We start from the raw sequence: 16,609 nt of genomic DNA on the forward strand, positions 1-16,609 counted from the left end.
TATTTGTATAATTGATAGACTATGGGTGTTGAACATATTAAGAGGTCTCAGTATGAAAAAAAAAAGAATCCCATAGGAAAAAGTGCACTAATGCAAAGCTGGAAGGTACATGAAGTCGTGGAACGTTCTGGGAAGGATCAAATCCTGCACCTGTAACTGCCCTCTCACCTGCAGATATTGAGGACATCATTCAGAATGTAGATGAGAATGTTCACAACAGTATCATTATTAGCTCCAAATTGGAGCAACATAGATCTCCACCAAGAAGATTAACAGAGAGATAAATTGTGATGTATTAACACTGTGGCACCCACTGTCATGTGTCTGCAGACTAGGAATCGCAACATATGCATCAATGTGAATGAATAAAAAGTCATATCGAGCAAGAAAACAAAATTGCAGAAGCTTACACTGTGTGATCAAATGTGCACAAAGTTGAAAGAAAAGGGCAGAATTAGCTGATACATTACCTAAGGGTTCATACGAATGTGGAAAACTTATAAAGGAGAACAGTGGAATAATGAGCCAAAAATTTAGTTCTTACTTCTGTGAGGATTGATCTGATGTCAGTGGAGAAGGGCAGGAGGGGCTTTCAAGTTTTTGCTACTTTTCTCTTTTTTGAAAGTGGATTATAGGTAATGAGAACACAAGTATGTGCTTTTATTATTCTTTAAACATGACACACTTATACACTCAAAATATGCCCAAGGCATTTGCCTGACAACGCTTGCTCTTATATACTTGCTGGTACACTCTCTCTTTATGTACACAGGCAATGTTTCAATTAGAAAATCAGGTGGGTAGGTGTGAACACATACCTGGGCGTGCCAGCCACCAAAATTCGGGTTGACAACCTGTGCAGTGGGAATCATATTCTTCCCATAGTAAACAAAATGTTATGATTTTTAGGAAAATAGAAGGAACTTGAATATAAAATGTTTGAGAACCCATTTACAGCTTTGAAACTAAATTTTCTTAAAGCATTTATTGAGACGTTTATTTTGCAAAGCATGGCAGATTTCACACAGATTTCGTGTACTGGGAAGACCCACCAGAGGGAGCCCATGTAAACTCTGTGACCATTTAATCTGATTAAAAGGTTAATTAAAAAGTTCACACCTGGACCATGCTGAAAGACGCTAATTTCCTCTTGTACCTGGTTCAGGCTAGTCAGCATCTTGCACCCTTAGTGCCTGCAGATGAAGTGTGGAATTGTATATAGAGAGAGACATCCAGGGGTTTTTCTTCTATCTTGAACGTAGGGTCCTTGTTTTGTTAGTTTGCTGCTGATGCTTAGTCTGGACAATCTAGCATTTAATGAGATCCTATCCTAAAAGTTAAAAAAGGAGCTGGGGATGCAGCTGGGTGTAAAGGCCCAGATTTAATTCCCAGTACCACAAAAAAGAGAAGGAAAGTTTATGTCTATTTTGGTTCTCATCCTACTCGAGTGTTTTACCCAACCTGGTCCATGAGCCCTGGTCCCAAGCAAGTTGTTAGTGCTCTTGCAGAAAAACTGAAAACAGAAGCACAGTGTCGTAAGTTTTATGAAGGTAATTAATACCTTTCAGAGGGCCCTTTTATCATGAGAAGGTTTTCTTGCTTCTTGGGTGTTAGAATACATTTTCTTTCATGAAGGGATGGAGGTAGTAACTTTAAACACATTATTTGTACTCACAAATTCTTGTTTACTCTTTCATAAGAATTTATCTTTGTCCCTAGGATGTTTTAGCAGCCTGTGAACTATAAGACCCTAAGTCTAAAAATGGGGAGGTAGTTATAGAGAAACCGTAAATATTACCTGGTAAATGTGGTTTTTAAATATACGCAGACAAATATTTTACAGAAGAGATCAGTGAAGATATGCAGAGAAACAAGCTTTTGATCTAACGCTGACCACAACACATTGCTGAACTGGTCTTCATCGTGATGTCTGCGGGGGAAGTTCCCACACCGCTCATCCCCCCGCCTCCCCCAGAGCATCCTGGTCCTTCACCGCTTCTTCATGGAGGGGTGTGGACCCCCCACTCCCCAGCTGGGCTGCTCGCCTGCCTCCTTCATTTCACAGGAGAGTAGTGGGCACCCTTGGTTTTGAACAAGGCCCTTGGGGTCCTTTGTGGTTTCCTTGTCAGAGACCGCTCTGACTTATCACTGGAAAGTTCCGTTTTTGCCCCTTTGGCATTCTGTCCCTCTTTCTGCACAGCTCATTAGCGCCCCTCTTTCCTTGGGCTTCTCTTTCAGAGCTTGCCTACTGCTACTCTCATGGTAAGCCAAAGCTAGTCCCTTTTTTCCTACTTTTGGCCCCAGATCACTTTTCTGTCTCTCACCAAATGACAGTTTTATTCTTCACCACGTGGCTATTGGGTTTCCTTAATAGCCTCATGTGGAGGGGCTTTATTGTGGGCATTTTAATTTGGTCCTGATAGTTTATAGCCCCCATGTTTCCTTAATCTCTTCTTTAAAAATCTTTTAGGCAGAGCTCCCTCTGCCAAATTAAAACACACTTAAATTAAAACAGCTTTTCTTTCACTTTCTTCCCCTCTGTTTACTTATAGTTCTGTCTCTTGACAGGGAAGTAAAAGGCAACTGGTCACAGCCAGGAGTCCACTGTCCACTCGAGTTCACTACCATTGCAACTCTGGAGGACAAAGGGGCTTAGAGGGCCATCGGAAGCGAGAGAAGTTTCCCCACTGTGCCACATGGTTTTTGTGGATAATTAGTTCTTTCTTACAGTGTGATGGAGCCATCAGGCTCTTGGTGTGAGACCCATCACTGCTCTCTAGAATTATTGCCCCCCCTATTGCTCTCAGCAGCTCACTGCTTTGAAACGTTAGTTTGTGTCTCTCTGGGGTCTCCAATGAATTATTAACTCCTCGAGGGTGCCTTGTGTCTTCTCTGTGTGACCTGTGGCTGCACAGAGCAGCAGGCAGTAAGGTGGCCTGGGATGTCTCCCTCACTGCGGAGAAGAAGGCGGCTCACGCTCAGTCGAAGATGGTGGCTGATGCACTTACTGCATGGCGCGTCACCTCTCTGCTTGCCCGGTTGGACATCGTCTGCTCGTTCTCATGCTCCGGACTTCGAGGGGAAATGTGTTATTAACAATATCAACCATAACACAGCATTGAGATGATAAAAAATAGGCCCATAAAAGGTAGAGAACTGTGAAGAATTCAGGGCTAGCAGCTATGGGGGCCAGCTGGGACATCATGGGTCATAGTGAGCACTCAAGGGACAGTCCCTTCCTTATCCCCTCCTTCTGGCTCACTGATGGTGCAGAGTGGTAGTGGTGTCTCCGCGCTGGAGCTGCTGGGTACCCACTCCTGGGATTTGCTGAGTGGTGCCTTCCATGGTGCCGTAAAGGCTGCTTTTGAATAGGAGGTTTGCGGGGTGCACTGCCCTGTGAAAATGACCCAGGGGGTGCTGGAGAAGCAGCCGGCCCTTGTGGAAACCTCTGAGGGGCTAAGTGCTGCCCTCTGCATTGCAGGGCTGGCTGGGCAAAAGGAGCCCAGGGGACAAGCAAGAACTCTTCCCATGGCAGCGTCTATCTGGCGAACTCTACTGACATTTTAACATTGTGTCACCTGGCAAAGGAAAGGATCTCCAGGGGCAACTCAGTTTTCACAGAGCAGGCAGTGAAGGATTGATTTGTGGCTGAGAAGCAATACATTGGGTACTGGAAGAGTCAGCTTGCTCCCTTTTTTGAATGTTCAGAAGTCTTTAGGAAGATGAGCTGTCACTTGTTCTTAGTGTCTGGAGTGCATAAAGGATATCAGCTGCTCTGACTAGTAAAAGCCCATGCTCTTGAATCAGTAACAGCATCCATTCATTCAGCAGAAAAATATCCTTTCCATTTCATTCCTCTAAGATCGCCAGAAAACTAGTGCCATTTACCGCCTACAATTGCTGGTGAAGGCTCACATAATTACAGTACCAGTGTCTTTTCCACCAGCCTAATTGATGTATGAAAGTAACAAAAATCTTTTTACGGTGATATTATGCTCTGTCACTGCGGACCTCACACCTCTTGGGGACCGCGTTTCTTTAGTGCACATCACCGAATGCTGCTCTTATGGGTGGAATCGCATCATTTCACACTGTCCGTTCCTGCAGCTGGTAGGTGAGGGGCTTTACCAGGTAGCTTCAGAACCAGCCGCGTCCTGTGACACTCACGCCCCATCGAGCAGTTTAGACCCCTGCATCTACTCTCAGATGTCAGATACTGCACTCTCTGCTGTTTGGTTGGTAATGTGCTGTTCAGAGGTAAATTCAATGTCCCCTTTCTGAACTCTTGTTCTAGGACCTGCTTTCTAATGTCATCCTCCTGGCTCATCCTGGGATAGGCCCCTGTGAAATTGCAAACTTCTGTTTATTCAAATGAATTTAAGATATAAATTTCTTGAATGAATTACATCACCTTGAGAAGTTACTATTTTTCTGTTACAGAATTTATATAACTTTGTAAAATGATTGATAGCTTTTCATCTCAATGATTTCTAATGTTAACTTCTCATCATTTCAGAATCTAGTGAGAGATTTCGACTACCCTCCCCCGCCATGTACACATCTAGAGTTCTGTGTATAGTGTAAGGGGTGTCACAGGCTCTTTGCTAGGTTCTATAATTCGTATTCAGTATCAAGGAGTTGGTTTTAGTCTCTCTATGGGTAATTCCCATGCTCATTTTGTAATTAGAAGAGCAGTGCTTTCTATTTCTACTTATGGAGTGGTAGAGAAGCCTGACAGCAGAATGAGCAGGTATCCACTGTGGAGATGATCTGAGGATTGGGAGGCAATTAAAATTAAAACTCAGGCTCTGTGGAGGAATAAGGGGGTGAACTGAATATGTCTGGGGAAGTCAGAGGAACAATTTCTGTGTGAATCTGAAAACCTCTTCCCTAGGGTAGGGAACATGGTTAGTGGCCATTTCAGAATGAATAAATAGAAACTTTGGTCCTATGTTTAGAAAGTTGTTAAGACAGATCTGCCATGAGATCAGCCTCAGGTATGGAGTTGGTTCATGCTGCTGGTAAAAGTTGGAGTCCTGTTATGTTTTGGAGTTTGGGTAATTTGTTGTATATATTATTTAAGCTTTGTTCATTAAGCTTAAATCAAAACAAGAGGACATTATGTTAAATAATAGAGTAACTTTCACACCAGAGTGATTCCAAGTGGAAGAATGAACTTCACCTTCCCCATGTTCCTGATGGTTCTCAATTCTCAATACTTTTCGGCTATAGGATCCTAGATAAGTTGAAAGACCCTTGAGTTTGGTTGCTGTGATTCTTTCTCCTGAGTGCAAAAGAAACTCAGTGATAGCAGTGCTGTGTCATTTTATGGGGAATTTTGTGATAGGCTTGTGTGGAATAGGCATTTATCTGCTTTGGTAACAGCAGTAGAAATGATTCTTATTTCAACTATGGTGTCTTAAGTATAGTTGTAAAATTTAATTGTTAGGTATTGATTTCATAGTTATTAAATGCTACTAGGTTTATCAAGTAATCCGTAGTAAATTTATCTATCATGGTGCCCCTAAACTGAGAATGATTTATTTGTGAGAAGCTCTAACAGCGTTTCAAATCTACAAGCAATTCAGAATATTAATGAAGATCTATTCTTAGTTTCCTTCTTAAGATTTGAGGTGATTCCAACTTATCAATATGTTGCAGGGCTCAGGAGGTTTTTGGTGTGGTCATTATTCAGGGTTCTCCAGAGCATCAGAGCCAGCACAATATTTAAGAGAGCATAAGAAAATGGCTTATGTTTTTACAGAGGCAGTGGTTCCAGCTCAAGTTTGAAGGCCTGAGAAATGGGAAGGCCAAATAGTGTGTGTTCTAGTCAGAGTCCAAGACCCAGGGGAGTCTGTGGTCTAAGTTCAAGTTTGCAAGCAGGAAAGGCTAAGCAGAGAGTTTTAGGCAGAGAGAAAGTGCTTTCTCCCTCTGCTTTTAGTCAAGTGTTCAGTGGATTAGACAAGGTGCACCATATTGGGAGAGGCCATGTGTTTTCCTCGGTCCAGCTTCTCAGGTCTTAATATCTATAGAACACTCTCAACAGATTCACCTAGAATAATATGTGACCAAATATCTGAGCATCTGGAGACACAGTCAGGGTCTTAGCCATCACACCACTCTTGGGCATCTAAATTTCGCAGTGCCATACTAGGCAGTTTTAATTACACTAAATTTTGTTCTGTAAGTGCTACATTTTAGTAACACCTGTATGCCCTTTGGTCAGTACTAACAATAGCCTTTTTTTGTACATAGAAGTATAGATATGAAATTGAGCTTTTTTCTCCTTTCAGGTCTTAGCTAAAAGACTTGAGCTCTTGGTTGTTGGCTCTTGGAGTGTCTCTGTGGACCTTGGCATCAGATCTTAAAATATTTCTGGTAATGGTGGTTTTTATTCTGGAAAAAATGCCAGTTTTTAACATGGTGAGAGGGAAATGAAATCCTGGCTCTGCAACCCACTGCTGTGACATTATATAAGTTAATTAGCCACTTGAGCCTCACTTTTCTTAAATGAGAACAGCTCTTAACTAGTGGTAAAAGGGCCTATAGCTGCCCATTGAATGAGGGATGCTCAGGGAATGGTAGCTGCCCTCCCTATCCCCTTCTGTTTCTGTTAATAGCAGCCAGCTTTTCTGTGTGAAGCGTCTATCAGTCAGCTAACTGGTTGTTTTTACTTCTGATCTACTTTTGATTCTTTTAAACCATTGCCATCTTTCTTCTTTCTCCCCATGTTGGTAGATTACTGTCTCTTCTGTGGTCTTTTTTTAAAGTAGGTAAAAGAAGCTTATGGGGCCTCGCCCTGTAATATTTCACCCACTGGCATCACGAATGAGCTGTTTAACCACCTGAAGAAGAAAATGTAATCTCTTTCTTTTTGTTTTATCTATCATCCTGGCCTCGGAAGAGAATGATGAGAGGTCATAATTTTAAACAGACAATAGAATGGGAGACACTTTCTCCTCTTTTCAATGAGGATTGTCATGAGCACCAGTTCACGCTAGGACAGAGCTTTCTGTTGTTGCCCTCATATTTTTTGCCTCACCATGTCATGTACTTTATGTACGTTCCATGCACCTTCTTTGCTTGGATGGATTGAAGTTTCTGATGTTTTCTCTGTATAGGCCACAGCTTGGCAGAATATTAATGTACTTCTGTTTCCTGTTGATATCTCTAGGAGAACCCCTAAGAGAAGAAAAGAACTGAAAAGCACACTTGTTATGATATGCCAAGGTTCATAAAAGCAGACAGAACAAGTCACCATATTTGTGAACTACCCAGAAGCATTTGGCTGTGTCTCTGGGAAGCCAAGGAGTCAGCTGGCTGCCTGATGATGCTCTACCTCCTGCACCCTGGAGAGTAGCCGCGGCCCATGCCAGGGACATAGCTGTGTGGTGTCATCTGGAGTGGAACAGCCTCCCTGTGAACTTGGTTGGCTCTGGACTCTCAAGAACTAAGCAAGGAACTGAAGAGCCTCTCCAGTATATTCAACTGAAGCTTTCTGTCTTGGAGGCTAGGAAATCTTGGCAGGCTGAGGGGTCCAGAGAGGACCATTTGAATTTGAAAATGAAGATCATTTCTAGTGAAGGCAGATTCCCTGAGGAAGCTTAGACTAAAACCAGAACAATGTGTCCAGTGGAACCTTGGGCATCGCAACTAGTACAACATCCTGGCAGCCAGTTATTTTTTGTTTAACTGCTTGGCAGAAGTTACGTCTCAGCTACCAGTGCATTTTTGTAGCATCTTTCATGAACACTGACTGTTTCAGATCTCTTCTCAGTACTCCAGTGGCACAAAGTCTCATTGCAAGGAAAGGAAATGAGACAAGCAGTGGGGAGAAAATGCAGTCTGTTTTTTGCAAGCACAGTTTTAATACATTCCCTCCCCTGTGCTAATCTCTGTAACTTGATTAATTGGCATGTGGAGTGTAACGGAAAATCCAGGGAATGACAAAGCTGGTTCAATATCAATTAGCTAAAATAGGAATGGACTTCCCACAGAGACCCTGGGACAGAGCTGTGTTTACCTGGGCCCTTTCAAACATACGTCTTCCCAAGTGAAGGGAGTAGAAGAGCCCTCTTAGGGCCCAGTTGTTTAAAGAAATTAAAAACTGTGGAAATTAGCAGTGAAATCCACTTGGATGAGTATGCTATCCCTTTAATATGTCTGTCTATTCATCTTACTAAGACACTCCAATCTTTCCTCCAAAGTGATTTGAATGCTTAATATTTGCCGAAATGCTTTAGTTGGATTTGAATAACATAATTGAATTTGCTTGCTGCATTCATGGGAAATGAAGGCTTGGGAGTTTCTCTGATAAGATATGTGAATGTACTTATGCTTCAAAGGGATCCTTACTTATTTCTTTGTGAACCAAGCATTAATAAGTGGGCCTGCCAAATATGAGGCCGTATTCGCTGGAGTCACAGGCTGTGTCTGTCAGACTCCAGGTGACTGACTTGTTTCTGGAGCTCAAAGGTCATGTTCTTAGAGAAGGCTGGGTGAGCCTAGCTGGAGGCAGATTGCCTTTGCATTTGGATTCTCTGTGATCTTGGGAACCTCATCGAAACAGGGTGGGTGTAAATGTGGATCCTATGTGTTCTTCCTTCTGTTTGCAGGCTCAGGAGAGGGCTGGATAAATAAGACATAAACTCTAAAATACAGTCTGCATAGTGGGAGATGACCAATGCTCAGAAAGGGAAAATCTATATTCCTAGATAACATCACAAGGTGTCCCAAAGAATCTGGAAAAAAAATTATGGTTACTCTGGTAGAAAAGAAGGTACTGTGTTTCTAGTAGTGGAGGTAGCAGATCTGAGGGCACCAAGATATGAAAGAATGTGCCAAGGACTTCCCAGAGAAGGACACATGGGGAGATGCCAGGAGATGAAGGTAGAGAGGGAGGCACCAATGCTTTGTGCAGTTTTTTGGTATTTGAACTTCAGTTTGAAAAGATTGAGGAGTGTTTAATAGTCAGTATGGATATGATGCCACCAAATTGGCACTTGAATAATGGTTCTACCCAGTAGCTTGTGGTTGGAGCTGGAATGACTAGTCAGGAGATGATTATAACTGTCCAAGGGTGGACAGTGCAGTCCAAGTGAAGGAGATGGCAGGTTGTTGCGGACTGATCAGGCCTGTGGCCTCCCAAATGAGTGGACCATGAAGGCTGTGTGATAAATGAGACACGTGGTATGACTTTAGGGCTCCAGGAGGATCAAAATCCTCTAGCAGAATTTGAGATTCTGAGGGTTGAGACAAAGAACTTCTCTGGGCAGCCCATATTTTTTTGGTTTTCAAACAAAGGGAGGGATACTGAAGAAAACACAATAACTGAGCAGGACCTTGGGAATCAGTTCAAAGACTTGTCCAAGTAGTAAACTGTGCTGATTTAGGAGAACCAGCTTATCTCCAGGTTGACATTCTTGGCAGGGCTGAGACAGCAGGAGTGAGGTGCCTGCAGCTACTGTCTCTATCTAGTTAATTGGGGTTGGAGCCAGGTGTCCTTGCCTTGGCCTCATCCTGTCTTTTGAGGCATCAGGGCATCACAGGCCAGCACAGACCTCAGCCACAATCACTGATTCACTTACTACGAATCTTCTGCCCATCTCCAGACAAGGGGCTTAGGCTTAGGACAGACTCACAAGTAAACACAGAACCCAATTGGTTAGTTTTAAATCCAGCTCAGAACTGCTTCATAGTGTTCTCCATCAGCAGGCGACTGATGCCAGTGAAGGAGGTAGAAATTTCTATATTTTGTCACTACTCATGATGGGGCAAGGGAAAAGAAATGCAGTTACATTTGTCTGGTGGCTTTCTTGGCATTATTTAGAATGGGGATCACAGGAGAAGAATGTTTCGTGATGGGTGCGGGAGACAGGTGAGTCTGGGGCATATCTAGGTGGAGAATTTCTGTGTGGTTAAGTCTACTTGGCAGGTACATAAAAGTATTGGCCCCCACAGCCATGGGATTGGGGGAGGGAAATTTATGCTGCGTCAGCAACAATTTGCGGTAGTTGGAGCTGTGAGTGTAGCTGCATTTATCTTGGGGACAGTGTGCAGAGTGAGGAGCACAGAGCACTGAAAAATGAAGTGTGTGGATTATAAATAGGCAGTGACAGTGGAAAGAGAGGAAAGCTGTGAAGACAGAAAGGACTGACCATCCTTACTGCGAAGATGAGCAGGGAATGTTGCACCGTGATTTGGGATTAGAGGGAGTTTGGCTTGTTTAAAGGGCCGAACTGAATGTGTTCATTGAGGAGAAAGAGCTGGAAGAGAGATGACCGTTGCAGGAGAGGTGGGGTGATTCCCAAGTAAAAGCTTGGAGCACTCAAAGTGATGGGAACGAGTTAGTAAAACCTAGTGCGTGACTGAGGAAGGGGTGCTTTTATTCTTTTCTGTTTTTATATCCTTTGTTCTAAGTAGGGAGTAAAGTGCTGAAATCCAGCTGCAGCAGAGACAAACTTGGTCATGAAAGGAGTGGAGAGCTAGACTTCTGGAGCTGCTCACCTGATGTCCTCTGTTCTCAGGAAGACTCAGGGCTGGTTTTCCCAAGTCAAAGTAGTGTAGTGGGAATAGATATTTTAAGGAACAAGATGCTGATTAGTGTAGTCTGAAGTTAATTGGTGAGAACGGTTAATACTTCCTGCTCTTTGTTTTCAGACTCAGCATGTGCTTCTCCAGGCAGTTCCCAATTAATCAGTTCATTAGGGAGCTGCGGGCTCTGCAGTGGTGCTTCTTCCTGTGAAGGTCACCTGTGCCCAGAGCCCTGAAGTTGGTGAAAAGTCAGGATCATCTGTTTTCCCGCACATAAGAGTTTCATGTTACTCTTGGGGCTTTGGTTTCTCTAGAGCATACTGATCTCAGTCAGGGGTGTAAAAATTTCCTCTATTCCATTTTTAATAATACTTTTGTTTTAGAACCATTTCAGATTTAGAAATAATTACAGAGAAACTGCAAAGATAGTAGAGAGAGTTCTCAAACACTCCTGCTCCCGCTTTTCCTGATCCAACATCTTAGGTTAACATGGTACATTTGCCGCTGTCAGTGAAGGTGGTAGTTTGCCATTACCTCGTCAGGTCCCTGGTGCAAATCGGCTGTTAAGGAAAGGTTACTTTTGGCTCACAGAGTTGGAAGTTTCAGTCCACAGTCACTCAGCCCTGCTGCCTTTGGAGGCTGCAAGCTAAGATGATCACCTGTGCTAGCCGGGAAGTGAAGACACAGACAGATCACACTCGCAGTGGCTGCCAGAATGCCGCCTTCTCTGGGTCTCACTAGCCCTTCATAGTGCCTTAGGCTACCAACTAGGCCGTGGACAGCTGGGCTATTGGAAGACAATTCAGACCCAGACTTTGTGTTTTTGAGTGTGTTCTTGCCACTCCAGAACTCCTGGGCTGCAGTGATCTTTCTGCTTCCTCCTAAGTCAGCCTCGCCAGTAGCTGGGTAGCTGGGCCGCAGGCAGGAGCCACTCTGCCTGTCCTGAATCAGTTTTATATGTTATTAACTGTACTCCTCATTTTAATTTCTAAACCTTTCTATGCCCTTTTCAATTGTTTTTTTTTTTTTAATCGTATCGGGGATCGAACTCACCGCCTCACACTTGCCAGGCTGGCGCTGGTGCCGCAGAGCTGTGTCCCCGGTCTCTTTCCACTGTTTTTGCCAGTGCACCAAGCTAATCGTTTCAGAGTCCATTTATCTTCCTGTGTTTTTGCGACTGCTTTCCCTGAAACATTACTTGTCTTTTTCAGAACTCATATAACTAAAGAGGGGAAAAGTACAGAAAAAAATAACTGCATTTTTGTTAAGTTAATCCGAACCTGTGTCAGTTATATGTGTCTTTAATGTAAGAGGACAGCCGTGTGCCGTATGCCTGTAATCCCAGCACTAGGAAGGCTGAGGCAGGGGGTTTGCTGTGAGTTCGAGGCCAGACTGGGTTACAAAGTGAATTCGAGGCCTGCCTGACCTGCATAACAAGTCTGTGTCTCAAAAAGCCAAAAAATGGAGCTATCATTATCTAGTAAATGAAGTTTTTTGTACACAAAACTTTTTAGGAAGTGGGCTCAGGGGACAAGTGATGAGAAGAGTGAATGCTTGTTTCAGTGAGAAGATTGTGTACCATGACCAGTGACAAAACAGGCCCTCACCCTCTTTGCCTCTAGGTGGCACCGATTTTATGCTGGCCTATAATCTTGAAAGCTCCACAGTTTGCAGTAAAAACACTTTTTTCTTGCTAACATGCCCTTTTCTTGGACACTCTGTTTTCACTTCTCTCCCAGAATACAGAACTAGGGTCCCCTCTCAAACACTATTGCATGTCCAGTGACTACAAATCATGAACGAGTGACATAGAATTCGCTGGGGTTTAGTAAGATGGACATGTGTACCCCCATAGCCTGCAGTGTAGTCGTTCTGGAGGCCCAAGAATGGATCTGCCCATTCTCTCTCAGTCCCTGTGGATGGATAGTCATGTAGAAAGCCTTGCTCTGGGCTGTTCCTCCTGGTAGAATGTGAGTCTCTGGTTCTCACTTTCCAGGCCTGGAGAATTTCAAAATCCTTAGAGAAAACTCCTTATGAGGAACTATTGAGCAGGTGTTTTATATTCCATGGACACCACTGGGGCTTCACTTCCAGCACCTCCATAGATTGTCACCCCCCAATCCCGTTTATGCCTCCAGTTGCCAGAGAACTTTATTGTTACTCAGAGAGGAAATTTTAAAAACTGCTATTATTTTCAGTTAGATATTTTCTATTAAAATCATAGCTAAATTGAACATTTGACAAAAAGATGCACAAATGTGCTCTAATATGGACAAAATCCATCCACCAACCAGAATGGCACGTGAATCCTACTGTCGTTTGGAAGTGGCCCGTTCTCCTGCCTCCTTGCCTTCCTCTATCCCCTGCTTGGCGCTCCTTTATTAAAATGCTCCTTTATTAAAACTACAAATCCTGAATTTGTAGTTTTGACCTCATTTTGTTCAGGTACTCCGTGGGTTTACTTAAATTTTTGTTTGGCTGCGTTACCCAGCCATATTTTTCTATTAACATTATCTCGGGCCACCTCTTCATCACTGATGTCACTTTTACTTGCATTTGGTGCTGTGTGGAGCAGGAATGCTATGCAGCCTGCCCGCTAGGACTTTGGCCTCTTTGCTGTCTTCACCTCAGCAACAGTTTACTTACAAACCTCAGTTCACTAAATTGCTGATAAAATAGCGATTGAGTGGGTTACGCACTGCTTACAGTTTGCAAGTGTGACTGATGTGGTTTTTATTATATTTAACAGTTTAGTGCAGCAGTGCCTTGCCATTTCAAGACGCTGTGCCTGTTTCTCACTTTTCTGTCGCACGCGTCCCCTTACCCCTGTTGTTCCCCCAAGTTTTCTGCTCCAGTGTCTGCCTGGCTGGTGGAGGTCGCTGGTCACCAGAGCACTCATGCTCACTTTCCCTGGGGTTAGGCTGTGCTGGCCCCACACTCAGGAGGCAGGAAAGGTTGCTGGTGTTTCCTCTACACACTGCAGTTAGCTCAGGAGGTACTGACTGCTAAACCTGCCCGGGGGCCACCCTGCCCTCTGTGAGTTGCATCAACCAAGGGACCAGCTAAGTTTATTTTGTATATTTAAGAATTATTTTGAACATTTCCCATGACACATCATCTTCCAGAATTTTATAAACCAAACAAAGTGTCCCGATGCTTTTGCTTCTGGAGGGTTTCTGCAGAACAATTCTTGGGTTTGAGAAATACTTCTTTTCCCTTGGGAGCTGTGTGAGGATTAATTTGCTTATCTCCCAACTATTTCTTCCCTGCATTTCACCTTCCATTTTTCTTTGATTTCCTTGTGTTCTTCTAGGAGGAAAGGCCTGAGATAATTGGTAGCAGGGTTTGGGGGTCAGAATAGATACCTCAGGACACCCACCTCCGTGTACCTGTGTTGCCTCAGAAGATAACATGGTCTCGGAACACAAGTGTTTCATGTAAATGAGGACCAAGGGTCAGCATCCTCATGCCTCCTGGCTGTGTTTTAAGTATTCCTATGTGAATGACCCGGGAAGCTCCTTGCACTGATGCAAATGTATATGTATTTAATGCACTTGAAAGCAAACCTTCACTTATCATTTTTTCTCTAGGAATTTAGTGGTCCTTAAGGTGAGCCATCAGCCATCACTGTTTCATGCAAGGCGCCTGAGGCAGTGTGAGCGTGGAGCCACTGCAGCTCAGCACTGCTCATATGTCACCTCCCGCTCTTACTCCCATCCGTGGACCTTGTTTATGTTGAAGCCAGAGAGATGACGTAGTCAGGCGTGGCCAGCCTGCAGCCCATGGGCCATGTGCGGCCCTGAACAGCTGGTTATATGCCCCACAGGGTCATTTACTTTAACACCGCTATCTGTGGTGTTCAAGCGATGTTTTCCATGACTCTGCTGTGTGACGCTCAGGCAGCCGTGGAACAGGTTCACGTGGGAAGACGCCGTACTGTGCTAACTCTGCTGAGTCCCCACACACAGTCTCTCTGAGAGGTGCGTCCACCAAGCTTCTCGCGCCCTTGTGCAGGTGAGTGAGGAAGACACAAAGGCTGCCACCAATGTGTGTGTGCCAAGACAAGTACTTGCTTTTCCTAAGGAGACATGAACATTTTCTTATTTAATTATTATTATTTTTAATTTTTTTCTTGCCTTTGAGCTGGCTGTGAGCTCACTTTGTAGCTCAGGCCTGGTCTTGAACTTGCAATGATCTTCCTACCTCAGCCTCCCAAGTGCTGAGATTACAGGCATGCACCACCATGACCTGCTTCTTATTTAATTATTAAACTCAGGCTTCTTGTGTTATTTTGTAAAATAATAAGTTAACATGCTTTTCTTGCAACTGTGGCAGAAAAAGTATAGAACTGTAACTAGATGCATTGGTACACCCTTGTAATGCTAGCACCCTAGCTGAGGCAGGAGGGTCACAATTTCAAGTCCCTCTAGGGCAACTTAATGATACCTTTCCTCAAATAAACAAACAGACAGTCAGGCAGCAGGCATATCTCACGTCCTGGGTTTGTTCTCTAGTATCTAAGGAAAAAAAGTACAAAAATATATCAAATAGATTTTGCTTGCATATTGTTATAATAATTACATATATAACATTAGTATTAAAAATTTACTAGTAGTAAAATATTAAAAAATAAAGAAAGTTTTGCTTCTTATATACACTAACAGCAGTATAATATATATATGTATATATATCCCACCATATATATATATTGCACTAAGGAAATGTATATATCAGGAAAAAGAAACACTTCTGTAAGTATTTTAATACTAAATTTATTGAGATATCATGAGATTAATACAATTTACCTTGGGCCTCTACAATTGCATGAAGTGCTCAAAGTGGTACCCATTGGCTTCTGGACGTTTATTAGTATGACAAACTGAAGTGTGTATACACTTTTTTGGTGTATACATTTTACATATATATGTGTATGTATACATTTTTATATATATATATATATATATATATATATATTTTTTTTTTTTTTTTTTTCACTGGGGAATCAAACTCACAACCTTGTGCTTGCCAGGCAGGCATTTATGCTACAGAGCTAAATCTTTGGCCCTGGGGCTGGGGATTTAGCTCAGTGGCATAAACGCCTGCCTTGCAAGCAGGCAGTCGTGAGTTCGATCCTGGGTACTGGTAAAAAGGAAAAAGACCAAAGAAAGAAAGAAAAAAAAAAATCTTTGGCCCTTTTTTAGGGTTTTTGAAGTTGGGTCTTTTTGTGTAGTTCAGGTTGACCTTGAACTCACTGCGTAGCTAGGCTGACCTTAAACACTGACACTCCATCTGCTTCAGCCTCCCAGGTTCCAGGACTCAGGTGTGCACCTCCATGCCGAGCCTGTATCATGTACTTTATGTATAGCCCAAGATAATTCCTTCCCAACTCTAGGAAACACAGGCAAACACAAGGTTGAACACTTGGGCACCGTGACGTGTCTGCCATCCTGGAAACCAGAAGCTAGGCCTGCAAGCCTGCGGTTTGGTTTGAACTCAGGTTCCACCACTTACCATGTCACAGTGCACGTTGCACAAGCTCTTTAACCCTCCAGGTTCTTATCTGGGAAATGGAGAAGTAGCAAAGATTGTGAAGATGAAACGAGCTATAGAACAGATAAGCACTTGGGGAGGCTGCAAAGCTCCAGTCCTGTCAGCCAGTAGTAGTGTAAGCAGCTGCAGAGTATGAGACAGGGTCATTTTGTCTATCACAGGAACTCAGAGAGGCACGATTATTTAGCATTAATATGTAAGGCACATTGTATAGGTGAAACCAGCGATCAGTGGATTATTTAAATGGTCAGTGGAATAAAAAGCTGCTTTAGACCTACAGACTGGACCTAAATAGCTCCTTGATTTCTGCTATCATCTAAGCCCCAGTTTCCTAAAGCCATGTGTATGATTTTCCATCATTGTATATTACGCCAACTATTATTATTTGCTTTTTAAATGTGTGTTTAAAATCTAACCCTTTTTAGAAAAATCCTTTTGGCTTTCTAAATTTTAAATTTAATTGACTTTTGCAATCCGCTTTTATTCTTACACCTGATGAGAACTAATTTCTTATGCCTCTTCTTTT

At 43.1% G+C, this 16,609-nt stretch overlaps 1 protein-coding gene across 8 annotated transcripts in view; it reads left to right on the forward strand.

The window, feature by feature from the left end:
• Fars2 (phenylalanyl-tRNA synthetase 2, mitochondrial) overlaps positions 1-16,609 on the forward strand; it is a 453,335-nt gene that overhangs the window by 103,227 nt on the left and 333,499 nt on the right. The window lies entirely within an intron of this gene.

Source organism: Cavia porcellus, unplaced genomic scaffold, assembly GCF_034190915.1.
Source record: "Cavia porcellus strain 051 isolate PalLab524CR breed Dunkin Hartley unplaced genomic scaffold, mCavPor4.1 scaffold_13, whole genome shotgun sequence".
In the NCBI taxonomy this organism is placed as follows: Eukaryota; Metazoa; Chordata; class Mammalia; order Rodentia; family Caviidae; genus Cavia; species Cavia porcellus.